Source organism: Ascaphus truei, chromosome 4, assembly GCF_040206685.1.
Source record: "Ascaphus truei isolate aAscTru1 chromosome 4, aAscTru1.hap1, whole genome shotgun sequence".
Classification (NCBI taxonomy): Eukaryota; Metazoa; Chordata; class Amphibia; order Anura; family Ascaphidae; genus Ascaphus; species Ascaphus truei.
This window is the reverse complement of record NC_134486.1, coordinates 81,011,504-81,038,736: the sequence shown is the minus strand read 5'-3', so window position 1 is coordinate 81,038,736 and position 27,233 is coordinate 81,011,504. Positions and strand designations below refer to the sequence as shown.

The window sequence follows — 27,233 nt, the reverse complement described above, 5'->3', positions numbered from 1 at the left end:
TTAGGCCACTGCTAAGTGTCCCGAACAGTTGCATAAATTTGTATTCATGCAACCATCTCTCTTTCGGTGTGTTAAGATTACCTTTGAGTATGGCAACCCTCAGATCGTTCATCTTATGGCCAGAGTCAGAGAAATGTTCGCCAACAGGACTGTCACTTGTTCCGCGTGTGATGCTGTGGCGGTGCAGGTTCATTCTCTTGTTTAGCCCCTGCCCTGTCTCACCTATGTAGTAGCAGCCCCCTGGGCATTTCATGCACATGATGAGGTACACGACATTGCTGGAGGAACAGGTGAACCTTCCTCTGATTTTGTATTCCCGATTCCTGTGTGGTATTTGTATTGTGTCCGCTGTGTAGAGCATTGCGCAGGTTTTGCATCTTGGGTCCTGGCATGGTTTTGTCCCACATTCAGTTGTACTACTGAATACTTTACTCCTCACCATAATATTCTTGAGATTATGGGGTTGTCTGTATGATAATAAGGGTGCTTCAGGGAAGACCTGTTGCAGTCTTGTATCTTCATGGAGGATGGGTTGTAGTTTCCTGGTGATCTTGCGTAGGGCTCCTAGGTGTGGGTTATATGTGACCACCAAAGGTACCCTGTCACTTGTCTCCTGTTTGTATTCAAGGAGATCACTTCTTGGTATTCTGGTGGCTTTGTGAATTTGCTGGTCTACAATTCTGTGGTTATATCCACGGTTTATAAAGTCTGATCTCAAGGCTTTAATCCGCTGGTCTCTGTCTGCTGTGTCGGAGCATATCCGGTTGTATCGTATTGCTTGACTGTAGATGGTTGCATGTTTGGTGTGTGTCGGGTGGAAGCTGTTGTCCCTCAAATAGCTGGCTCTGTCTGTAGGTTTGCAGTATACAGAAGTCTGTAGTTGGTTGTTCTTTATAGTAATGGTGGTGTCTAGGAAATGTACTTCATCCGGGGAATGGGTGAGTTTGAGGTTGATGGTCGGGTGGAACATATTGAAGTTGTCATAGAACTGTAGGAGGTCCTGTTCGCCAGAGGTCCAAATCAGGAGGATGTCATCAATGTAGCGAAGGTATGTAAGGGGTTTCAAGTGACAGGTGGAAAGAAAGTCACTTTCCAGTTTTGCGCAGATCAGATTGGCATACTGTGGCGCCATCCGAGTACCCATAGCGGTCCCGGGTGTATGGAGGTATGTTTCATTTCCATATGTGAAGTAGTTATGGGTTAGAATAAATTCGAGGCATTTAGTCACTGTCTCTGTGAGTGGCTCCTGCGGTCCCAGAAAGTATCTGCAGGCTGAAATCCCATGTTTGTATAAAGTGACTCTACATCCATAGTTGCTAGTAGTGTTCCTGTTGGGAGGGGGCCAATGGCATTCAGTTTGTTTAGCAGGTCGGTGGTATCCTGGATATAGCTGGGTGTGTTCCTGACAAGTGGTTTTAGAATGCCCTCCACCCAGCCAGAAATATTCTCGGTAAGTGTGCCAGATCCAGAGATAATAGGGCGCCCAGGGTTACTCTCTTTGTGAATTTTAGGGAGCATGTAGAATGTGCCAGGTTTTGGGTTTGGTGACCAGGCAAACAAGATCTTATCTTGCATCAAACAGGCAATGGATGGAAGGGAAGTAAAAATAATTATGCTCCTTTACAAAGCATTAGTAAGACCACACCATGAATATGGAGTACAATTTTGGGCACCAATCCTAAGAAAAGACATTATGGAACTAGAGAGAGTGCAGAGAAGAGCCACCAAATTAATAAAGGGGATGGACAATCTAACTTTTAAGGAGAGGCTAGCTAAATTAGATTTATTTACATTAGAAAATCTAAGAGGGGATATGATAACTATATACAAATATATTCGGGGACAATACAAGGAGCTTTCAAAAGAACTACTGCACCGACACACTTTATCCGAGCAAATACCCGGTATGTACCTGGCAGATACCTGGAATGCGCCGCTCCTCACCTCTGACAAGCCCCGTTGCATTTGCCTTCCCAGCCTGGGTTCATGCCTGGCTGATGGGCGGCTGATCTGTTAAATGATAATGATTAGGATTTAATAGGCTGCAATGCTTCGCGTGTCTACCAGATGGCATAAATTCATGAATTGTAATGCAGTATATATATATATATACTGTGCAGTATTGCAGCCAGCTGGAATAAAATGCTTCAATCCTGGCTTGGAAAATAACTCAATGCACTCGGGCAGAAAACAGTCACAAACCTCAATACACCCGGGTATACCCGAATTCGTGGGACTAGCCGAGCTCGAATAAAGTGTGTCGCCAGTGTATTCATCCCACAGGCAGTACAAAGGACTCGGGCCATCCCTTAAGGATGGAGAAAAGGAGATTTCACCAGCAACAAAGGAAAGGGTTCTTTACAGTAAGGGCAGTTAAAATGTGGAATTCATTACCCATGGAGACTGTGATGGCAGATACAATAGATTTGATCAAGAAAAGGTTGGACATCTTTTTAGATGGGAAAGGTATACAAGGATATACCAAATAAGTATACATGGGAAGGATGTTGATCTAGGGATTAATCCGATTGCCAATTCTTGGAGTCAGGAAGGAATTTATTTTTCCCCTTATGAGATATCATTTGATGATATGTCACTGGTTTTTTTTTTGTTTGCCTTCCTCTGGATCAATAAGTAAGAATAGATATAGGATAAAGTATCTGTTGTCTAAATTTAGCATAGGTTGAACTTGATGGATCTACGTCTTTTTTCAACCTCATCTACAATGTAACTATGTAACAAATACACACACATTAAATTGCCAAAGACCAGCATAATCAATGATGTTTCTATGAAAACTACTTCATAAAACCAAGTTGCAAAGTATAACAAAGTTTCAGAAATACAGCATTAACTATACAGATGTAGCCAGGTACCCTCCGGCCTCCCGCGCTCCCGGTTTCCCCCCCCCCCTTACCCTGAGTGTAATGCAAGGTAAGATAGAGTGCCGTTGGTTCTCGCCCAGGGCGCCGCTATGTTAGGTGTGCGCACGCACGAGCGCATATTAGGGCATGCGCAGAAGCGGCAAAGTCCGGGAAGAGCTCTAGAAGGTTGCGCATGAGCGGGGCAAAGTCGCGGCGGCCATTAGAATCGCGCAGGCGCAGTGGCCTATGCACATGCGGTCGCACTGTTAATCAGGCAGCTCAAGGACTACAACTCCCATGATGCTCAGGGAGGAAGCTGCCGGGTGACTTACGAGAGCCAATAGGATGGCTGGATTGCTTCTGGAAGAAGGAAAGACAGGAAGTGACAGGAAGTGCCAGGGAAGACCAGGAGCCTGAAGTTGGAGGTTGGTCCACGGAGCAGTGCTCCAGGGACTTGGCCAGAGGTCAATCCCCCAGGGCCCAGTTAGTTCCCTGAGTCACTGTATATGTGTTCTGAGTGCTTGCTATAGGGAAGGACTTAATGTAGGGACCCTTTCATATAGCATTAGAGAGAGATTTGCTGCAGGACATTGACTGAGAGCCAGTGCAGCCTGAGTGCAAAACAGATGCTGATTCTTAAAGAGACAGTCAGTCAAGGATCACCCGGCTGGAAATCCCTCCCCTGGGGAGACAGACAAGGGATTCATCTCTGCCAGAGCAGCCCATTGCGGCGTGGGATCATTGTGCGGTGTTGCTGATTCACCAAGGATTCTCCTGGTTAGGACCATAACCAGGGAGGTAGTATATTAAAGTGCACCAACGGGCCCCAACACAGGGAAGCGTTGTCCCTTACACACATACTAACTTCATAGCTGGTGGACACTGAGAGGTTAAGTGCCCTGGCACATTGGTACACTAAGGACAGAAGCTGGTGCAAGGATGGACACGTGGGCTGGTGAGATGTTATGCAATGTTATGTGATGCTGTGCTATTGATATGCCAAGGATAGTAAGCTGATTAGTAAATACTGTTTCATACAGCCGTGTGTGTATTTACTGTATGGTTGTCTGGTGGGGGCACACTCCCACCATGTTGGATCCCTCATCAGTGGAGGCGCTGAACTGAGTGTAAGTACACCCCAGGCTCCCAGTGGCAGAGGCTCAGGCCTCTTGTTAGCCTCACAGGTGACAGCAGTACCAGTAGTTATAGTAACCTAGGGGTACACCCGCTACATTTGGCGGCGCTGCTGATATTCAGACCTGGGGTGCCTAAAGTAAGTGTGTATATTCTATCCAAATTTGGTCATCATGTTCTATCCGTCCAGTCCGGAGGTCCACACCTGGGCCTTTAAGGTCAGAGAACTACCCAGTCATGTCGTAGCTGTGGGAAACGTTCCGGCCTTAGTGCCCAAGAGTGAAGTACGAGACTCATTAGGGAAACTCCTGGGTCTTGACCCTTTGAGGCCCAGAGGACGGTAATATGACCCCACTTATAAATGGAGTACCATGCTATTTACGGCAGGGCGGGAAATATGCCAGGAAACTGCTCCCCAGACCTTAAAAGCCCCTGAGGCCCCACCCAAGGGCTATCCGTTAGTATTCTCAGACCTACCCGAAATCAGAGAGGTATTTACCTCCCCAAGCTCTCCAACCACTGAACCGCTCTCGGACGGGTCCTCTACCAGTGACTGGCAGGCGATGACACCCAACTCAAGTACCCCTGCCAGTACTTCCCGTCCACCCAGAGTGACCTTTTCTCCAAGTGCATTAGAAGGAGCCACTAGCTGGGCCGGAAGCCAATCTCAGTCCCCTGTCACTGATAGTGGCCTCATCAATGGAGGGTTTCCGGTGAATATGACGGTGCCCCAATTTATGGAAACTATAACTCTCGCCTCTCAATCTCAAAGTTACAGGAAGCTAAAGCCCTTTTCTGGGACTCTGCTGACGCCTACCAGAGAAGAAGGTTTTGAAACCTGGAGGGAACATACCATCCACATGCTAGCCGAATGGTCGTGCCCAGAGTCGGTCAAGCGGCAAAGACTAGTGGAGAGTCTCCGACCCCCAGCTACACAACTGGTGCGAATGCATCGTGAGGTAGATGTGACGGCTTATGACGGCTTATGAGTTGTTAGAAATGCTCACCCAGTCCTATGCGTATGAAGACAATGAGGATGAGCTGATGGCAAAATTCAAGGCTCTCCGACAAAAGGAAAGAGAAGACTTGTCCGCGTTCGTCCGCAAACTCCAGCTTTCCTTTGGGAATCCCCTTTCAAAGAAAATTGTGGTGGCCACTGAAGTGAATCGGCATCGATTCAAGCAGCTACTGAAAGGTTCGTTGCCTAGTCACCCTATAGCTATAGCGATGCCGGCCGCCCCGATCACTGCAACACCACCTAGCTACATGGAATTAATGCAGCATATCCGGAGGCATATGAGCTGCATATTCACACCCCAAGAAAGGGAAAGATGGCCGCAAAGAGGATACCAAAGAAGCACCAATACCCAAAGGAAAAGGGAACAAGAAGGAGAAAGATACAGAGGCTACTGAAGTGCCCCGGTCTCCAGGCCGCTCAAGAGCTCGCCCGGACTTATGCTGCTACAACTGCGGCAAACTAGGACATATCGTAAGGGTTTGTCCAAACCCTGGACAACACCATACAGAAGCCAAGTCCTACACTGTACAGGTACAGCAGTCCCTCACGTTTTTCCCGGTACTACCCGAGGAGGCTGACAAAGAATCTGGCAAGCCTCCTCCAGAGGCGTGTCCCCAAATAGATGCCTCTTCTCGAGTAGGGCCCACTGCTATCATAAGAGTCATCGTAGAGGGGATCTATTCTTCAGCACTGTTGGACACTGGGTCACAGGTGACCATCATTTATCGTCCATTTTATGATCAGCACCTCAGTCATCTCCCATTACAGCCGAGAAGATGAAGCTATGGGGACTGAGTAAAGATTATTACCCCATAGATGGAATAGTGGCGGTCAAGTTGGATATCTTGCAATTGAACACTAACAAGTCACATCCTATGATGGTGGAAGCTCTGGTCTGCCTGGAGGCTCGAGAGCATCCCATTGCCCCCCATCATATTGGGCACGAATGCCGATATAGTGAGATCAGTGATTCGTTCCTTCCTGCAAGAAGCTGGTGAACTACCATTGTCATCCCTGAACATCGCCCCTGGCCTACGGGAAAAATGCTATAGAGTGGCGTATGAAGAAGAGTATGGTGAGATCTTTAATCTGTAGCGAGGGTTATAAGAGATTCCACCAGGGGGAGTGAGGCGTGTGACGCCGCTGGTTCTTTACCCCCGTCGGCATGAAAATGACAAGTGCTTTTCACTAGAGACTCTTCCTGAGTCTGAGCTTCAGTGGGGCTATCGGATGATACCTGTAGTACGTGAGTGGAAATCTAACGTTCCTAGGAAGATTAGAGTGTCCATCCAGAACATGTCTCTACATACAGTGCCGATTGAAGAAGGACAAAGACTAGGTAGAATTTATCCTGTGGAATCTGTGGACGACACCGTGACCATCCACACTGCCTGCGTGGGAGGAGAGTCCGAAGCACTACAATTCGACTTCGGAGATTCTCCTCTGGAGGAAGAATGAAAAGAGAGATTACGTGCACAGTTGAGAGAGAGACGGGAAGTGTTCTCTGCTAGTGAGATGTACGTGGGATGCAGCAGAAGCGCTCAGCACACGATTCGTCTGAATGATGACACTCCGTTTAGGGAAAGGTCTCGCCGTATAGCTCCCCGAGACGTGGACGATGTGCGAGGGGTTCTGAATGAGATGGAGACAGCCGGTATAGTGACCGTATCTAGAAGTCCCTATGCCTCGCCGATTGTGGTGGTACGGAAGAAAAATGGGTCTGTTCAATTATGCGTGGACTACAGAACACTGAACAAACGTATGTGCCTGACCAATACATGCTACCACGCATAGAAGAGATCTTCAGTGCATTATCCGGAAGTCAGTGGTTTAGCGTGTTGGATCTTCGATCTGGATATTACCAGGTTCCCATGAGTCTGGCTGACCAAGAAAATACAGCGTTCGTCTGTCCTTTGGGCTTCTATCAGTTCACCCGGATGCCCCAAGGTATCTGCGGTGCTCCAGCTACCTTCCAACGGCTTATGGAGAAGACGATTGGAGACGTGTCCTCGTGAGTGTCTGGTCTACTTAGACGACATAATTGTATTCGGAACAACTCTCGAAGAACATGAGACTCGGCTGATGAAGGTGCTGGATTGATTAGGTCAAGAAGGATTCAAGCTCTACTTAGACAAGTGCCGTTTCTGTCGGACATCGGTCACTTTTGTGGGCCATATAGTATCTGCGGATGGAGTGGCCACTGACCCGGCTAAGGTAGAGGCGGTGGTGAATTGGCCGAGACCTGAGAATGTGATGGAGCTGAAGTCCTTTCTCGGGTTTTGCGGGTACTACCGGCGATTTTTGGATGGATACTCCAAGAAGGCGGCTGTGCTGAACAACTTGCTGAAGGTCTACCCAGAGGAACCCAAGCAGAAGACCACTCCGAGAACACACTTCGGGGATAGGTGGACACCAGCCTGTGAAGAAGCGTTTAAAGGGCTAAAGAAGAGTCTAAAGGAAGCCCCCGTCCTGGCCTATGCTGACCCGGAGAAGCCTTACATCCGGCACGTGGATGCAAGCCTTAACGGATTGGGAGCAGTACTACATCAGAAGTACCCCACTGGGCTGCGACCTGTGGCCTATGCAAGTAGAAGTCTGACCCCTAGTGAAAAGAACTATCCTGTCCACACGTTGGAGTTTCTTGCCCTCAAATGGGCCATATCTGATAAACTACATGACTATCTATACGGATTACCTTCGAAGTCCAAACGGATAACAATCCACTGACCTATGTACAAACTACTGCCAAATTAGATGCGATCGGTCATAGATGGATGGCCACCTTCGACAATTAACGGTTTTCTCTGAAATATAAGCCTGGACCTCTCAATATAGGAGCTGATACTCTATCTAGAAGATCAGGACTGGATGAGACTTCTGACGATGGTCCGTGGGAAGAAATTCCAGGGCCAGGGATGAGAGCTATGTGTTCCACTGCTGCTATTGTAAACGATCGAGTGGCATTTTCAGAGCTAAGAGTCGCGGATTCTTTAGGGTGTCGACCTCAAGGCCTTCCAGAAGCTTACTGTCACCCTGATGGCATGGGTCTAACCCAAAACGTTATCTTCACTTTGAAAGAACTGGTAATAGCACAGACACGTGATTCTGCGGCTAAGGCTGTCCGAGAGGCTCTACACAAAAATGATTCTTCCCTAGTGAAACGGGCTCCTCCCGATGATGTGAGCCTCCTCATGCGAGAATGGGACAAGTTTGAGATGGATAACGGACTACTCTATAGGATTGTTCAATTCCACAATCATCCTGACCGTCGACAACTTTTTCTACCCCGGCAAATGCAAGGCCTCATTTTAAGATCACTACAAGATGATCATGGACATTTGGGGGTGGATAAGACTCTGGGTTTAGTGCGAGACCGTTTTTTCTGTCCAAGAATGAGGGAGTCAATTGAACAACACTGCCGGAAATGTTTACGGTGCATTCATAGGAAGACACTTCCCACTCGTGCTGCCCCAATGGGCCATCTCAAGAGCTCCGGGCCTATGGATGTAGTATGTATGGACTTTCTGTGCTTAGAGCCAGACTCAAAGGGTATAGGGAATGTGCTAGTAGTGACAGATCATTACACTCGATACGCGCAAGCCTTTCCCACGAAAGATCAGAAAGATACCACTGTGGCTAAAGTGCTGTGGGAGAAGTGTTTTGTGCATTATGGTCTGCCCAACCGGATGCATTCAAACCAAGGATGAGATTTTGAGAGCATGCTGATCAAAGAGTTGCTAACACTGTTGAAAATCCAGAAAGCAAGAACTACTCCTTACCATCCCGAGGGAGATGCGCTCCCTAAAAGGTTTAATCGAACATTGCTGGATATGCTAGGTACCCTGAAAGATTCTCAGAAGGAGAATGGAGTAGACATTTGGAGGCCAGGCACGAGTCCACATGGTACACGCCATACTTCATGATGTTCGGAAGAGAAGCCCGATTGCCGATCGACATCTGCCTGTGGGTATCTACCGATGGGGTACCCAACATGGCTCATTATCGATATGTGAAGAGACTCCAGGATAGTCTGCACCGTGCCTATCAATTAGCCGAAAGAGCTACCGCTAGACTGAACGCCAATAACAAAAGGAGGTACGACCACAAAGTACGATATCGAGAGCTCCAGCCGGGAGATGCAGTACTCCTACGCAACTTAGGGATTCCCGGCAAGCACAAGCTAGCTGATCGCTGGAGAGAGGGCCCTTTCCAAGTAGAGTCCCAAATGCCAGGCCTTCCTGTCTATCGCATATGTGACGTGAATGGCAGGGTAAAGGTCTGGCACCGAAATAACTTGTTACCTATCCCACAACTGGGAGAGAGAGATCCAGAAACAGACACAGTAGTAAACGACAGTGAGCCGGAAGAGTCTACCAAGAATTCAGGGTCCACAGATGAAACGATTCAAGATCCTTTGGAGGGAACATCCAACAGAGATTGGTGGGCACCTCCCGAAGGAGCAACGGGTAATGGGCCTGTGATTCCGGCACCATCATCAGGAAATTCCCCAAGTAGCCAACCATTAGACCCTAACAGTCTGAGTTTTGTGCCCAAGAGAGACAATGTTCAGCCACAAAGAGACTTTTCCCATACTAGTTCACATACTGATAGAGAGTCCAGGCCCCAAGCCTACGATGACTTCTCCCAAAATGAAGAAATGGAGAATGAGACTCGCAGGAGTCAGCGAGTGAGACGGTCTCCCACTAGAGCGGCTTACGATTCACATGGGGCACTGCACTATGAGTCTCAGCAGCAAGCTAAAGCCAAGCTAGCCTCAGTGATCAATATGTTTGTTGAGATGTACAATCTTGTTTAAAGTGATCGTAAGTTGTACCCTGAAACCTGCATTTCTATTATATAACGTTGTATGCCTGTTTTGGTTCAAGCGGGGCCGTTGATGTTTTCACCAGGGGGAGGATGTAGCCAGGTACCCTCCGGTCTCCCCGCGCTCCAATTTCCCCCCCCCCCTTACCCTCAGTGTAATGCAAGGTAAAATAGAGTGCCGGTGGTTCTCGCCCAGGGCGCCGCCATGTTAGGTGTGCGCGCACGAGCGCATATTTGGGCATGCGCAGAAGCAGCAAAGGCCGGAAAGAGCTCTGGAAGGTTGCGCATGAGCAGGGCAAGCTCACGGCGGCCATTAGAATCGCCCAGGCGCAGTGCCCTATGCGCACACGGTCGCAATGTTAGTCAGGCAGCTCAAGGACTACTACTCCCATGATGCTCAGGGAGGAAAACTGCCGGGTGACTTACGAGAGCCAATAGAATGGCTGGATTGCTTCTGGAAGAAGGAAAGACTATTGCCTACTGGGACAGGAAGTGCCAGGGAAGACCAGGAGCCTGAAGTTGCAGGTTAGTCCACAGAGCAGTGCTCCAGGGACTTGCCAGAGGTCAATCCCCCAGGGCCCAGTTAGTTCCCTGAGTCACTGTATATGTGTTCTGAGTGCTTGCTATAGGGAAGGCCTTAATGTAGATACCCTTTCATATAGCATTAGAGAGAGATTTGCTGCAGGACATTGACTGAGAGCCAGTGCAGCCTGAGTGCGAAACAGATGCTGATTCCTTAAAGAGACAGTCAGTCAAGGATCACCCGGCTGGAAATCCCTCCCCTGGGGAGACAGACAAGGGATTCATCTCTGCCAGAGCAGCCCATTGCGGCGTGGGATCATTGTGCGGTGTTGCTGATTCACCAAGGATTCTCCTGGTTAGGACCATAACCAGGGAGGTAGTATATTAAAGTGCACCAACGGGCCCAAACACAGGGAAGCGCTGTCCCTTACACACATACTAACTTCATAGCTGGTGGACACTGAGAGGTTAAGTGCCCTGGCACATTGGTACACTAAGGACAGAAGGTGGTGCAAGGATGGACACGTGGGCTGGTGGGATGTTATGCAATGTTATGCAATGTTATGTGATGCTGTGCTATTGATATGCCAAGGATAGTAAGCTGATTAGTAAATACTGTTTCATACAGCCGTGTGTGTATTTACTGTATGGTTGTCTGGTGGGGGCACACTCCCACCACGTTGGGATCCCTCATCAGTGGAGGAGCTGCACTGAGTGTAAGTACACCCCAGGCTCCCAGTGGCGGAGGCTCAGGCCTCTTGTTAGCCTCACAGGTGACAGCAGTACCAGTAGTTATAGTACCCTAGGGGTACACCCGCTACACATATTTATTTATATGGTCTACCACAACCAGTAAAAAAGATTTGTTATAAACTTCTACCTGATCACAAGTCCCACATCGAAATTGCAAAATGACAACGTTTGCCAACATATTGTTGTCCCTGTTGAGATGCATTGTAGGCAACAGACTAAAACAGTAAATAATCACTGAGTTACGAAAAACATGGATTTTAAAATGTAAATGTAATTTCTGAATGCAGAAAAGAGAACGCATTTGTTTAGCTGCCAATTATTGTGGGTAATTTGCAATTTTCTTCCAGGATCAAAATTGGACATGGGAGCTGAACTGCTGTATTCAAATTTTTATTTTACAGTATCTACTCTCAGTGCAAAGTTAAAACAAGTGTAAAGCATGTGGATATGAAATGTTATTGAGCATTAAATATGGAAATTGTTGCTGAAGATAGAGACAGCATATGTAGAAATTTCGTTTAAATAGGATTTATCTAAAACTGGCTTTTTCATTGTAATATACATTTCTGGCAAAATAATTATATTCCATTTTTATAGAAACATCACACCTTCAAAATGTAATTATCATACATATTTGTAGATTTGCCTCTAAACATTCCAAAGAATTTATAGGTCATTTATATTTTATGAACGCTTCAGTTTGTTATTTTTTTCACACAAAAATCAATAATTATACTTTCTATTTGATACCAAATATGCTTTCAAAATATCCTGAGCTTTTAAACTCTTGGTTTCACATGAACAGCATAACTCTCCTAATTTCACTTGCAATGACAGCACTGTAGAGATAATGTATGTTCTTACTTTCCCGTCAAGTATGTCATTTGGTCCAGAAATCTGTGCCAACTTGGTGGTAGTAAAAAAATATTCTCACATTTTCCAGACATATTAAAATGGTTTGAAAGGGCTCTTGGCCAACATGACAGATTTTTTTTTTAACTGACAAAGAAAATTAGTTTTTACAGGTGATAAAATTTTAAAAGATAAGTTGTTTGACAGTGATAAAATATGCCCATTACCTTGGAAACTCCTTTTGTTGCAATATTTACATATATGCTTTTTAGATGGTGCATTTACTGTAACTGCAATGACAACAATTCCAAGCTTGTAACTTCATTAAAAATAAGAAGGATGCTCAAACACACCAATGAGTGGTGTCAGGGCCACCGTCAGATTTCCCAGGGCCCAGGACTAGAGTTTCGACCGTCCCACCCCTCCTCCCAGCACTCCACCCCCCATTTAACACCTAGCGAGCCGCTCCCCATGTATTTCAATCCCCCATCGCACTCTTACCCCTCTCTCTTCCTCACTCACTCTTCCCACTCACCCCTCTTTCTCTCTTCCTCGCTCCTATTTATACCCCTCTCACTCTTCCCCCTCCGCTATCACTCAATTATTTCCCTCACACTCAATCTTGCTCCCTCAATTCCCCCCTGCTAACACTCATTCCCTCCTCCTCTGGCCACACACACAATTCCCCCCAAAACCCATAGATAACCCCCACAATAATTACCCCTCCACAATACCCACACACCCCCCACTAAATACATACAACACTACCCTCTCACAAATACATATGTAAACACTACCCCCGAAATACATAAGCAGAACACTACATTGATTGTGCCATACTAAACTTATTGTTTCTTTGTGGAGGTAAGTAGGAATTTAGACCAGGATAATGCAGTCAATGCAGTCTACTTAGAGTTTGCAAAAGTATTTGATATGGTTCCATACAAAAGATTAGTGTACAAAATAAATAAATTTAGTCTCTGTAAAAATATTTGCACTTGCATTGAAAACTGGTTGAAGGACAGACAACAGAGAGTTGTCATAAATTGAAACTTTTCAGGTTGGGCTAATGTTGTGAGTGTAGAACCTCAAGTATCGGTACTGACTTGAGGTTGGCATAGAGAGTCTCCATCTTTGCTGATGACACTAAATTCTGTAAGGTAGTAAAATTAGAACATGGTTTCCTTTCTCTCCAGAAAGACTTGGATAGACTGAAAACTTGGGCAGGTACATGGCAGATGATGTTTAATACAGATAAATGCAAGGATATGCATTTGGCAAACATGAATAAACATGTCACAGAGTCACTATCTCTATGCTGGAGCAGTGCAATATGTGTGCTTTCCAGCATGCAGGCAATTACATTTCTCCTGGAGAGGCTAGGTGCTGGTGCAACCAATTAAGACAGAACTCCAGAGTGAACAGGGGTTTTAAAAGGCAGGAAGCTGCACTGAGAGTGAGATTGACTTTCCCCAACCAGGGGTAGAGAGACTTCTCCCCAGCCAGGAGGATACTGGTTGGTCTGGTCCCCAGGTCTGCAGGGAGCAGGGTCTTAGGACCATCTGGGAACTATACCCAGGAAACCAAATTGCCACGGGCATAACCAAACTGCTGGACACAGGTGAAAAGAGGGATTGCCTGGACTCACATGGGACACAGTTCCCCATCTAACAGATAAGGACTTTTATATTGTTTACTGATATTGATGTTTTGGGGCTGGTAACTGGCTTAGCTGGCCAGCCAGGTTGATAGGGCCTATGCAGTCTAGTAAGTCTCCCAAGGGGAATACGCTTTTATTTAATGGTTTGGGTTTTGCCTTATTAAAGGGTCAGGGTGCCTATGTATTTGTGTAGAATAAACCACTGAAGCTTAAAGCCCAACCCAGTGTTTGACTCTTACTGACCACTGCTGCAAAGCAGTCCTGCCACACAGGCTACATAAAAATGAAATCGGGAAACTTTAGGTCAATTTTTGATAGAGGGGTGAAAAAACAGTGCTTGACAGGTTAATTGTATCCATATAATGTTGTGAACATTCCACAGTAGGACTCCATATAGAATATGGAAGGTATCCGCATCCCATAACTAGGGAATGGGGAACTAGTACGTAGTGCTGTCAATGGCCCAACACAATAATAAAAGGTACAATATATGTTCCCACACTGACCAATAAATCATGAATAAGAAAACAGGGCTGAGGTAACTTATTAAGTGGGTATCCATATGTCCTGTACGTCCATGGAGTCCATGGCATTGGTCAAACGGTGTGCAAAATCTGCCACAGCAAGGGTAAGCAAAACAAAAATAAGAACAATGCAGAGCACTGCAAAAATTATTAGGAGGAAACTCACATTTATTAAAATAGAAAAGTTTATTAGATCATATTAGACCTTTGATACACAATTAACGCACCTACGTGTTTCGGACCGTACGCCCTTCAGCAATCCTTGATGGAGAAGGATTTAGGAGTGCTATTAGAAAGCAGGCTTAGCAATAGTGCTCAATGTCATGCAGTAGCTGCAATGGCAAATAAGAATTTATCTTTGATTAAACGGGGAATTAATGGAAGATAAGCATAATAATGTCAATGTATAAAGTATTAGCAAGACCACACCTTGAATATGGACAACAGTTTTGGGCACACATTCAAAACGTATCTAAAACTTGTCGCTTTTTCCTCCGCAATATTATAAAGATACGTCCTTTCCTCTGTTGCTCGACTGCTAAAACTCTTACTCAGGCCCTCATTCTCTCCTGTCTCGATTACTATAACCTCCTGCTCTCCTGCCTTCCAGCCTCTAACCTGTCTCCCCTACAATCTATCCTAAACACTGCTGCCAGAATCACTCTACTCTTTCCTAAATCTGTCTCAGCGTCTCCCCTGCTGAAATCACTCTCCTGACTTCCTATCAAATCCCCCATCTCACACTCAATTCTCCTCCTCACTTTTAAAGATTTACACTCTTCTGCGCCTCCTTACATGTCAGCCCTAATTTCTCACTATGCACCATCCCGACTCTTGCGTTCTGCTCAAAGATGTCTTCTCTCTACCCCCTTTGTATCTAAAGTCCTCTCCCACCTTAAACCTTTCTCAATGACTGCCCCACACTTCTGGAATGCCCTTCCCATCAATACCCGACTAGCGCCCTCTCTATCCACCTTTAAGACCCACCTTAAGACCCACGCTTAAAGAAGCAAATGAGTAGCACCGTGGCTAATACTATACACATGATACATAAGACAGAAAAATAAGTGCGCAACCCAAAAAACAAGTCAATTGTGTATAAGACTATGTCTAATAGTGAAACAGCAGTTAAACAAATAATTCCCCTATAAATCGTTATTACACTGAACACACGATATAAGGCACAACCCTACAGTGGAAGTGAAAAAGATTTAAACCATACAAAACCATTGGTGTTGGCGTCTGCTGCTATAATTAAAGAGTGGCTCGTCACTCCCGCGAACTAAAGATAGGAAACAAGAAAAAAGCGCAAAACGCAAATGGTGAAGTATATCAAAAGTATTTTTAGTTAAAAAAAGGTAAGTATTCTGCGTACATCAAAGATATAGAACATTCGCATTTATGTGTATCAATACACGAAATTACCACACAGCTGACATCAGGGTGGATATTAGGAGGATGTATCACTGGAAAGTTGTCTCCCGCAATTTCCAGATGTCATCTGGGTCTTCCACGGTAACTGCAACCTGCATCCAGCATCCAGATCGTCTGAGGAGTGTGAGTGGTAAGCACCACGTTGTCATCTGTGTCACTTGCGTGACATTGGTGGGAAAGAGTTCTCAGTCCCGTAATACATACTATGTGTGTAATCCAAGGAGAGATCCTGTGGCCGTCAGCCAGTTAGTTAGTAACACAAGAACACAGTGAAGTGTTCACATCACGGTCAAAACGACAAGCACTTGGCAATGACGGTTCACCTCAGTGTCCGCACATCAGTATGACGTCACACGGAAGAGCGCAGCTTAAACAGTACACACCGAGCGGTGTAGCTAAGGGAAATTGCACAGGAGAAAAATGCCCGACTTCTACCTTGTACACAATACTGTTAAGGAGGGTATTAAAAGGTACCAAAATAAAACAAAAATTAATCCTATGCGTTTCGTAGATGAAGAATGCTACTTCATCAGGGATCCATAAAGCTTGGCCCCCTGCAGACGCACTTACTTGAATGCCCACCTACTGTCTCTGTACGTTCTTCCTACCTACCAATTAGATTGTAAGCTCTTCAGAGCAGGGACTCCTCTTCCAAAATGTTACTTTTATGTCTGAAGCACGTATTCTCATGATCTGTTATTAGTATTATTTGTTATTTATACGATTGTCACTTGTATTACTACTGTGAAGCGCTATGCACATTAACGGCGCTATATAAATAAAGACATACATACATACAGTAAGGGTAGTTAAAATGTGTAATTCATTACCCATGGATACTGTGATGGCAGATAAAATATAGCTTTCAAAAAATTGGACATCTTTTAGAACGGAAAAGTGTACAAGGATATACCAAATAAGTAAACATGAGAAGGATGTTGATCCAGGGAGAAATCTGATTGCCATTTTTTGGAGTCAGGAAGGAATTAAAATTTCCTTTGATTATCATTGGATGATGTTTTACTGGGGTGTTTTGTATGTCTTCTTCTGGATCTAAATATTGTTAATACAAATAAAGGCTAAGTATCTGTCTTTTAAATTTAGCATCGGTGGAACTTGATGGACAAATGTCTTTTTTTAACCTAATCTACTATGTAACTACAGTATATGTAAGTTAGGGCATGGTTATATTTGCATATTGGCCCAGGTCTATGTATTAAGGGATGTGCAGCTTGCAACTTTTTTTTAATGGTTTTCAGTTTTTGTTTAATCTGTAATCTTAAAGGTGATGTGTCATTATTTTTTTTAAGGTATTGTTTAGTATAGGAGATGGTGCTCAGAACCACATGTGACTCTATTATCAAAACTTGTTATTTTGTATCTAGAAAGCTTCATGAATATCCGGATACTGTAGTGAGTGTCCAATGTAACATATCTATATATATAAAAGTCAAAAATGGTTTGTTTGTGGGTTTGCGGCTTGGCAAAGCATTGGCGTATGGGAGCGTTGGCGTATGGGAAACAAGCTTCTTCAAATAATCTGTGAAGGTACTTTCCCCACTCAGTCGGCATCAGAAATGGGAGCGCCGGGGACCGGGGGGGGATGGGGGGGAAGGAACATGGCAGCCAGCCACGGGGACTGGGGGGGGGAGGAACACCCCTCGCTACCACCTCCTGCCCCACGTGGGCAGACAGCCTCGGGAACAAGGAGGGGACACACACCGTACAAGCAGGAGTAGCAGCAACACACACACATATCCATTACTTACCCATGCAGGTTTGAAGTCCTGGCAGCTCCATTCTGCATCACGACTGGGTCAGTACACGTGGACATGAAATCCTGGGCAACGCCGGGTATATAAGCTAGTATAATATAAGCAAGAGAGGGGTATGTCTCAGGTGGTGTCCACTTGACAAACACAACATAAGGCACACTAATCTTCCCAGTCTGGTATAGCAGTATCAATTCAATTGGTAACAAGGTAGTGCAGGGAAGTATAGCCCATTACCTGCCAGCTTCTTAGGACAGTCCAGTAATATCCAGGGCAAGCAGTCCATAGTTGAGAAGATCCAAAGGTTGTAGTTAAATGCAGAGCACAGCTAAAAAGTAGCCAAATTAGCCAGAAAATGAAGAATCCAGGGCAACTCAATTATATAGATCAATTTATTGCAAGCTCAGAAATAGATGGACAAAATTAAATGCACCTATGTGTTTCGTGCCTGAGCACTTTATCAAGGTGTAAGATGCAACAAACAACATACATTTTTATACATACCAGTTTGCGCCATTACAATGCTGAGGATGACGTCATCGGTGCGCAACCCCAAAGTAAGTCGCGGTGATGCGATTTCTATCCTCATTGGCCGAAAAAGTCAGGTGTTTAGGGTATTCAATAAAACAAACTTTAATCAGCTAAAAAATAATGAACAACAGCAAGTATACCTATACCTGTATAAAAAATATACAAATCCCTGTCAAATCACCAAGAAAAGACTAATACCCAAATACAGTATTTTCCTTTATAGAGGTAATTCCAAGTATAAACATATATATTAGCTTCTCCTTAGAAAATGTGATATAAAGCCTGCAGACTCTCTTAAATATCAATTGATAATATGATGGGAGGAGTGGCACAGTGAGTAAAGGCACCGAGTTTGAAGCAGGGGAAACTGGTTCAATTCCTGGTGTCGGCTCCTTGTTATCTGGGGCAAGTCACTTTGTCTCCCTGTGCCCCAGGCACCAAAAACCTAGATTGCAAGCACCCCCTTCCCCCTAAAATACAGTACAGTAAAGGGTAAAATTACTATTATCCAGCTTCTTGCCATCAAATAAAGCTGCACAGGCTTTTATAGGCCTGTGACGTCACATTTGAGTGCAAATGGTTCACACGCCTCTGATTGGCTGTGAAAACCATGTGGATTTTTTTGGGTGACGTCATGTAAAGGAAGGGAAGCCAACCAATCAGAATTGCTGTGCTTCCTTTCCCTTTAATAGGACGTCACAAAAAGCAACATGGCTGCCGTCACATGGTACTTCAGCCAATCAGATTGTGGGAACTATATCCCCAATCTGATTGGTTGTTGTATACCATGTGACTCTTTTTGGGTGACGTCACATCCTTTCCCAAAAAACTCTTGCACATGGTCTACACCAACTAATCAGATTGGGGATATAGTTCCCACAATATGATTGGCTGAAGTAGCATGTGACCATGTATTCATGTTCAATTCCCACATGGTGTAGGGGTGTGTGTATGTGTCTGTTAGCAATAAAGTATTGAATGAAAGGGAAAATTCCATGTGGTGTAGAGGGATGTGTGTGGGTCATGTGAACCTCCTCTGCACTTGAAAGTCTATGGCAGGGAGAGAAGAGAGCAGGGAGAGGAGAGAGCGAACCTCCCGTTAAAAAAATGGTGGTGTTTTTAAATCGGGAGCAACGTTTAGACCACGTTATAAGCATGAAAAAATATACCCAACTCAAGTGGGTAAGATATTTGTCAATATGCAGTTGTGAACAGCATGGCAAGAAATGTCGCAACCCCCCAAATATGAAAGAAACTGAAAAGTGATGGCCCTCATTCATCAGAAACCAAATTGTACCTAGTCTTGACAACGTTCAGGAAGAACGTGTGAAGGCAGAGGGCGCTAAGAATCTTTTGAGTGTAACACCCCTACCCCCACCAGGCTGCAGATGATAGGATGCACACGCAATTAGTCTCTCTCTTACACTGCAAACTGGATTTCTACCTGCTTCAGAGTAGTGTATCTGCCAGTTTCGCCTTTGTCTCAGGGCTTCTCCATTGGATCCAGGCCAAGGCTGTAGTGAGGAATAGAATAAGTAGAAAAGGGCGCCAGGAACTTTTCAAACAGGATGCTTGCTTTTAATGTCAGCCTGATCAACATACCACACAGCATAGACAGCATAGGTTTTCAGCATGTCTCTCTTGCATATGGTCCCCCTCTGCCTGAAGTTCCTCCCAGGACCCACCCTGACCCTGGCTAAGGATGAAGCAGGCTCAGCCCCAGATCCCTACATAAATCTGGACTACTACTGGCTCTGAGTCATGCCTCATGTGCCTGGGATCTGCAAAAATGTATCCTATCTCTGAGCCAGCTCACATGCAGGACCCTGTGTAATGGATTTAAAGTCTACACTGCCAGAGTGCTGCCCTAGCCTGCTTGGGCCTGGTTTTAGCAGGGGGCTACACTCTCCCCTGTGAAAATTTCTCACCGTAGCATCACAAAACATACCAACAGGGCACAATTATATAATAAAATTACAGTTACCATAATACAAAGTAAAAAAATTATATTCCGGCGCCTAAAATCAAATCCAAACAGTAGATAGTTTAATCTGACCAAACAGAATGTCCAGTCCTGATGTCCTGGAAGCCTTCAGATGCATCTTGAAAGGCCGTCTCACAATATGTGGAGATAAACACAGAAATAGATCATAGTGTGTATCTGTAACAACTGTTGATAAGACACTACAAACACCGACAGACAAAAATAATAAAATGAAAACACTGACAAACAATTTAAATACACTGACTAATACTAACATCAAATTGAACACCTAATGAATAGCTGAAAAACTAATCTCTGTCCCTCCCACAGCCGCTAATACGGGGGCACAGTATCTCGCCTCTTGCTTTTCCTAAGTTCTTCACATTATGTCTAAGCACAACCTCAATTGGTACACCCTCATCAATGCATTTCTGAGTCACTAATTCTATGGATGGCACTGACAGTATGGGACTTAAAGGTTTGCACATCTCACCTAACTCAGGGGAAGCAGTTATGTCTTCATTCACTGCAGCAGGTTTACAGTCATTATAGTTGTCTGGCTCAACACTACCCTGACTCTGGGGTTGCAGCTCTGTCTTCCCCACACTCATTGTACCTTTGCCGCCTGACAGCTGCAGCCCTGTCAGGTGTAAATTTACCTTTCTCCCACCAAAGTTCTACTCTATCTCCCCGCCTTACTATGAATCTAGTCCTGTTGAAAAAGGGAACATAACTCTGGAGCTGGGAATCCCACCATTTAAGTGCTAGCCCTGTTTCAATAGCGTCAGACATAGAATCAGCAGACATGTTTTTAACCATACATTGTTGGGATACATTGGGGAACACATTTTCATCAGCATGCTTACTTTTCTGGGACACATTAGGGGACACATTTACTTTATCAGGCTTACATTTACCCAGACTGTCCAGCTTACCAATGTCCTGGTTCTCCATGGGTGCGGTTACCTCCAGCACCGGAGTAACCAAAGAGTCCTGGCACACAGTCCCAGCAGCCGCAGAAAGCAATAACTTTCCCACTGCCATACACACTTGCGATCTGTCCCCTGGGATCGCAGACACCAGCGCAGTTTCCGCAGCGCAAGGCTCACGGGCCTTCTTGAGCTCTCTGCACTGCAACAAAAACGGATCAGTATCAGCGCCGCTCACCACCAAGGACAGGGTCCTCACTGGAACAAAAACAGGTGATGCCTTGAACGACACCTTCACCACAGGTAGACTGCCCTCTGCGACGGACGACTCCAGAATAGAAGCAGCAGTCTCTGCAAGGGAAAGAACAGGAACCTTGATCAGATGATGTGCCCACGGCGGCACGGTGGCCTCCTCTGTGCGGCACTCTGCGACGGACTAATCCAGCACAGCAACTGGTCTTTACTGGGGGACATAGGATGGGTAGTAACCTTGTCCTCCCCAAGGTTCTGTGGGGCGCAGTCAGTGGAGGTAGCAGGGCATCTTCCCCTTGGGGTACAGGAATCTCAGGATATATGAGGGGACATCCTCCAGGCATAGCTCCATCAAAATACAGAGCCAAAGGGCATTCCTCTTCCCCTAAGTCAAAGCCTCTGTTGATTAGTGCCACAATCCATTTAGATCCCCAGATCACTTTGTGGAGCCTGATTTTGGATAAACTTGGGAACCTGCAGCACATATCCAAGTGGCACATTATAAGTGGCAAGACTACTGAACAACTGAAGTTTAAAAGGAAGGACCCCTTACCCTAACAAAAATCATCTTCTCTCCTCAGGTAATATCCCATATCTGAATCTTGTCTGCTTCAACTCTTTGATGTGTGTATGTCAGTATATGCAACTGAAACAATCTTAGGTAATATCCCATATCTGAATCCTGTCTGCTTCAACTCTTTGCTGTGTGTATGTCAGTATATGCAACTGAAACAATCTTAGGTAATATCCCATATCTGAATTCTGTCTGCTTCAACTCTTTGCTGTGTGTATGTCAGTATATGCAACTGATAAAGGGGAAGGGCAGTGGGAACAGCGCTAATGCAATTAATATAAAAAATTAGTGACAATTAAGCAACTAACATAATAGGAATACACACTCAAATATTGGAGTGGAGGCAGCCAGGAAAAAAATAGGTCACACAAACCAATATACACAGTAAAAACACATAAACCGGCGCCTCAAAGAAATAAAAATAATAGTCTGACCGAATATAGTCCAATAAAGCTGGGATGAGTTCCAAGGAAGTATCTTCAATGTAGTCTCAAACAAACAAACAAACATAAAAGACAACAACATAGAAGAAAAAAAGAGAAAAAGATCATAGTGCAACTAAAAACAAAAGATCACTGATAAGGTATGCAAGAAATGATAGCAGTTTAATACAATGAATAAAAATAAATATAAAAACAACAAACACTTGATTGTTGGGCAAGAGACACTTATAAAGCAATGGCATCCAGTGGGGCTAAAATTAAAACCCTACTTACAGCAAGGCTGATAAACGTGAGCCTGTAGCACAATGTCACTTTTCACTCTGAATCCTGGGAGAGAGATGGCACAGCTCTACCTCTGGAAGCTCCACACCGCTGGGAAGCACCGCTCTTGAAGCTCCACATCGCCGAAAAACACCGCTGTCCACACACCCACGAGTCAGCACATGAGCAGGAAGCAAAACAGGCAACAGCCTGAACTCAGTGCTGCCGGGGGACTCACTGAAGCAAACCACGCGTGGCACATTATAAGTGGCAAGACTACTGAACAACTGAAGTTTAAAAGGAAGTTCAAAAGAAGTGAAGAATAAGTGGACACCCCAACTGGCCCGGATTCCTGCATTTTGAACTCAATGGAAAGGAGGATATCATCAATACCAGACTGCATCATTACTGCTGTGATGCTGCCTTTACCATTTATATTTGCTGTGACTTCCCTTATCTCAAATTATGCACTTCTTTTTACCAGCTTCAGTATGTCTCAAACTCTATTCATATATCTCCATCTCTCCTTCCTTCACCACTCCTCAGTTCACATGAACTTCTTTCTTACCTGCGTCCTCTGACACCACACAGCTATATCCGCTGCACTAAAAAACACCCCTACAAATCATCCTCACACATCCTCTTTCTGTCCATGCTTCTCCTCCTTGCTTCTGGGGATATCTCTCCCAATCCTGGTCCCTGTCTTATTTCAACTTGCTCTCGTCCTCGCCTCCCACATGTAACTTCTACTCCTTCTGGTGTCAACCCCTCCAACCTCATACCCATCCCCTGCCACCCTCCCTCCTCTCTCCCTTTCTCCTGTGCCCTTTGGAATGCTCTCTCCCTCTCTAACAAGTTCCTCTCTGTACATGACTTCTTTCTCTCTCACTCCCTGCTTCTCTTTGCTGTAACTGAGACCTGGCTCACTCAGTCTGACTCTGCTCTGGAAGCTGCCCTCTCCTACGGTGGCTTTTCCTTCTCCCACACTCTGCGCCCTGATGGCAGGGGTGGAGGCGTGGGGCTCCTGCTCTCCTCTCTCTGCCGTTACCGAACCCTTCCTATTCCCCCTCTCTTGCTTTTCCCTCCTTTGAGGTTCACACTGTCCAGATCTTCTCTCCTCTCCCTGTCCATGTGGCTCATCCCCCTTCTGCCTTTCTCTCTCACTTTGAATCCTGGCTCTCTTTCTTTCTCTCCTCAGACTCCCCTGTTCTTCTCCTTGGGGACTTCAATTGCCACATAGATGACCCCTCTCTCCCTTGGGCTTCCCGCTTTCTTTCTCTAACCTCTTCTTTTGGCCTTCAACAGTGGACTGCAGCCAGCAGCCACAAGGATGGCAACTACTTAGACCTGGTTTTCACTAAAAACTTCTCTCTCTCTGATTTCTCCATTTCCCCTTTTCCTCTCTCTGACCATCACCTCATCTCATTCTCTCTATCTCACTTCTCCCTTCTCCATCTCCATCTACCCCCCGGTTCTGCAGAAACCTGCGCTCTATTCACTTACCTAACTTTGAATCCACTTTACACTCCTCCCTCTCCTCTCTCAGCTCTGCTACAGACCCTGACAACCTGGTCAGGAACTACAACTCTGCCTTGTCCTCGTCTCTTGATCTACATGCCCCGCTTTCTCTCTGCCGCACTCGCCCTTCTAACCCTAGACCCTGGCTAAATTCCCACACGCACATGCTGCGTTCCTCCACTCGTTCCTCTGAACGCCTCTGGAGGAAGTCTCACACTCTCGCTGACTTCCTTCACTACAAATTTATGCTATCCTGTTTCAACTCTGCCCTCTCGCAAGCTAAACAAGCCTTCTTTTCTTCACTAATCAACATGCACAAGTCTAACCCACGCCGACTGTTCTCTGTCTTTGATACTCTACTCAAACCACCCTCAGCTGCCTTTCCTTCCTCCATCTCCGCTCAGGACTTTGCTGACTATTTTAAGGAAAAGGTGGAATCCATACGGCAGAAAATTCCCTCTGTTTCTTCCTCCCATCCTACACCTCTTCCTAACTCTCCTCCTGCATTCCTTGACTCTTTTTCCACTGTCTCAGAGGATGTGTCGCTGTTGATCGCCTCTTCTCCCTCTACCACTTGCCCTCTCTACCCCATTCCCTCCCATCTCCTAAAACCTCTTGCTCCTACTATAATTCCTACGCTCACACACATTTTTAACTCCTCCCTCTGCTCTGGAACTTTTCCATCCTCCTTCAAACATGCAACAGTCATACCATTACTCAAAAACAGCAAGCTTGACCCTACCTGTCTTTCTAACTATCGACCTGTCTCCCTCCTGCCTTTTGCCTCTAAACTCCTTGAACGTCTTGTATTCTCTCGCTTGCTCCATTTTCTCAACACATACTCTCTCCTAGACCCTCTACAATCTGGCTTCCGCACTGCTTACAATAACTGACGACATCCATGCTGCCAAAGACAGAGGTCATTACACCCTGCTCATATTACTCGACCTCTCTGCAGCATTTGACACAGTGGACCACCCTCTTCTCCTCCACATTCTCCATACTCTAGGTATTCGGAACAAAGCTCTATCCTGGATCTCATCCTACCTCTCCCATCGTACTTTCAGTGTCTCTTCTGCTAACACCTCCTCCTCCTCTATTGATCTCTCTGTGGGGGTACCCCAGGGCTCTGTCCTGGGACCTCTTCTCTTTTCTCTGTACACACTCTCTCTAGGTGACCTAATAACATCTTTTGGTTTTAATTATCACCTCTATGCCGACGACACACAAATATACTTTTCAACACCTGACCTTACACCTGCTGTACAAACCAAAGTTTCTGAATGTCTCTCTGCTATATCATCCTGGATGGCCCTCCGACGCCTTAAACTCAACATGGCTAAAACAGAGCTCCTCATACTTCCTCCCAAACCTGGCCCTACTACCTCCTTCCACATTACTGTTGGAACTACAATCATTCACCCAGTAGCCCAAGCACGCTGCCTAGGGATCATACTCGACTCCTCTCTCACATTCGCCCCTCACATTCAAAACATTTCTAAAACTTGTCGCTTTTTCCTCCGCAATATAACAAAGATACACCCTTTCCTCTGTTACTCGACTGCTAAAACTCTGACTCAGGCCCTCATTCTCTCACGTCTTGATTACTGTAACCTCCTGCTGTCCGGCCTTCCTGCCTCTAACCTGTCTCCCCTACAATCTATCGTAAATGCTGCTGCCAGAACCACTCTACTCTTTCCTAGATCTGTCTCAGCATCTCCCCTCATGAAATCCCTCTCCTGGCTTCCGATCAAATCCCGCATCTCACACTCCATTCTTCTCCTCACTTTTAAAGCTTTACATTCTTCTGCCCCTCCTTACATCTCATCCCTAATTTCTCGTTATGTACCATCCAGAAACTTGCGTTCTTCTCAAGGATGTCTTCTTTCTACCCCCTTTGTATCTAAAGCCCTCTCCCGTCTTAAACCCTTTTCACTGACTGCCCCACACCTCTGGAATGCCCTTCCCCTCAGTACCTGACTAGCACCCTCTCTATCCACCTTTAATACTCACCTTAAGACACACTTGCTTAAAGAAGCATATGAATAGCACTGTGGATATTCTGAACACGATACATAAAGCTAGGCCCCCTGCAGACGCACTTACCAGAACTCCCTCCTACTGTCTCTGTACGTTCTACCTACCAATTAGATTGTAAGCTCCTCGGGGCAGGGACTCCTCTTCCGAAATGTTACTTTTATGTCTAAAGCACTTATTCCCATGATCTGTTATTTATATTATCTGTTATTTATTTGATTACCACATGTATTACTACTGTGAAGCGCTATGTACATTAATGGCGCTATATAAATAAAGACATACAATACAATACAATACAACTGCTTCAGGGCTATGCGTATGTCATTTTCCTCTGTACTTCGCAGAATTTGACCTATGACTAAGCCGTGGCTGACAAGTAGCTTGCTTCCAGTGCCCAATGATAAACTTGCTGTCTGGATGGTAGCTGCAGCTCCATGTTACTTGCCATTGTGACAAAACAGTTATTGGGTCCCAAAAGATCCAAACGTGGACCCCACACAGTTTCGTCACTCCTCTGGCCAGGGCACAAAAGGTAATCCACTCCTCAAGCCCCACGTTGGCAGCGCTAATGTAACACCCCTACCCCTACCCTGCTGCAGATGGCTGGTGTACACATAATTAGTCTCTCTTTTACACTGCAAACTGGATTTCTACCTGCTTCAGCGTAGTGTAGCTCAGACAGTTTTACCTTTGTCTCAAGGCTTCTCCAGTGGATCCAGACCAAAGCTGTAGTGAGGAGCAGAATAAGTAGAAAAGGGTGCCAGGAACTTTTCAAACAGGATGCTTGCTTTTATTGTCAGCAGGATCTGCACATCACACAGCATAGACAGGATAGGTTATCAGCATGTATCTCTTGCAGAAGTTCCCCCCTCTGCCTGCAGTTCCTCCAAGGACCCACCCTGACCCTGGCTTAGGATGAAGCAGGCTCAGTCCCAGATCCCTACATAAATCTGGACTACAGCCCTGCAACCTGCCGCATGGGAATCTCTGTCTGCACCGGGTACCTAGCACAGTCTGCCCCAGCACACTCCTTGTCTCTAGGGTGGGTCCCCACCTCTTATACCCACGGGGTGTCAACCTTTTCCCTTCTCTGTTTCTGGGAAAAATATGCTGTAGCAATCTGTCACCCCACCGGTCACATGGCCTTCTAGAACTTCCCTAGCTCTGAGTCATGCCTCATGTGCCTGGGATCTGCAACATTGTATCCTATCTCTGAGCCAGCTCACATGCAGGACCATGTGTAATGGTTTTAACCCCTACACTGCCAGTGCTGCCCTAGCCTGCAGGGTAAAATGGGCCTGGTTTTAGCAGGGGGCAACAGGAGTTTCCAAATGTATACCCCAA

The 27,233-nt window shown here is 45.6% G+C and overlaps 1 long non-coding RNA gene across 5 annotated transcripts in view; it reads right to left on the bottom strand.

Moving 5' to 3' along the window:
* The window catches only part of LOC142492894 (uncharacterized), a 45,476-nt gene extending 18,508 nt beyond the window's left edge, over nt 1-26,968 (bottom strand). The window contains exons 1-7 of one of the 5 annotated variants that reach the window (XR_012800931.1): nt 26,578-26,968; nt 19,333-22,487; nt 17,862-17,936; nt 17,595-17,685; nt 17,355-17,448; nt 15,379-15,433; nt 14,379-14,483 (exon numbers count right to left, since the gene is read on the bottom strand). This is a non-coding gene — a long non-coding RNA (uncharacterized LOC142492894). Of the gene's footprint in view, nt 1-14,378; nt 17,449-17,594; nt 17,686-17,861; nt 17,937-19,332; nt 22,488-26,577 lie in introns of all 5 variants that reach the window. The other 4 variants (XR_012800930.1, XR_012800929.1, XR_012800928.1 and 1 more) reach the window with 4 other exon arrangements.
* Between the last annotated feature and the right edge of the window lie 265 nt (nt 26,969-27,233).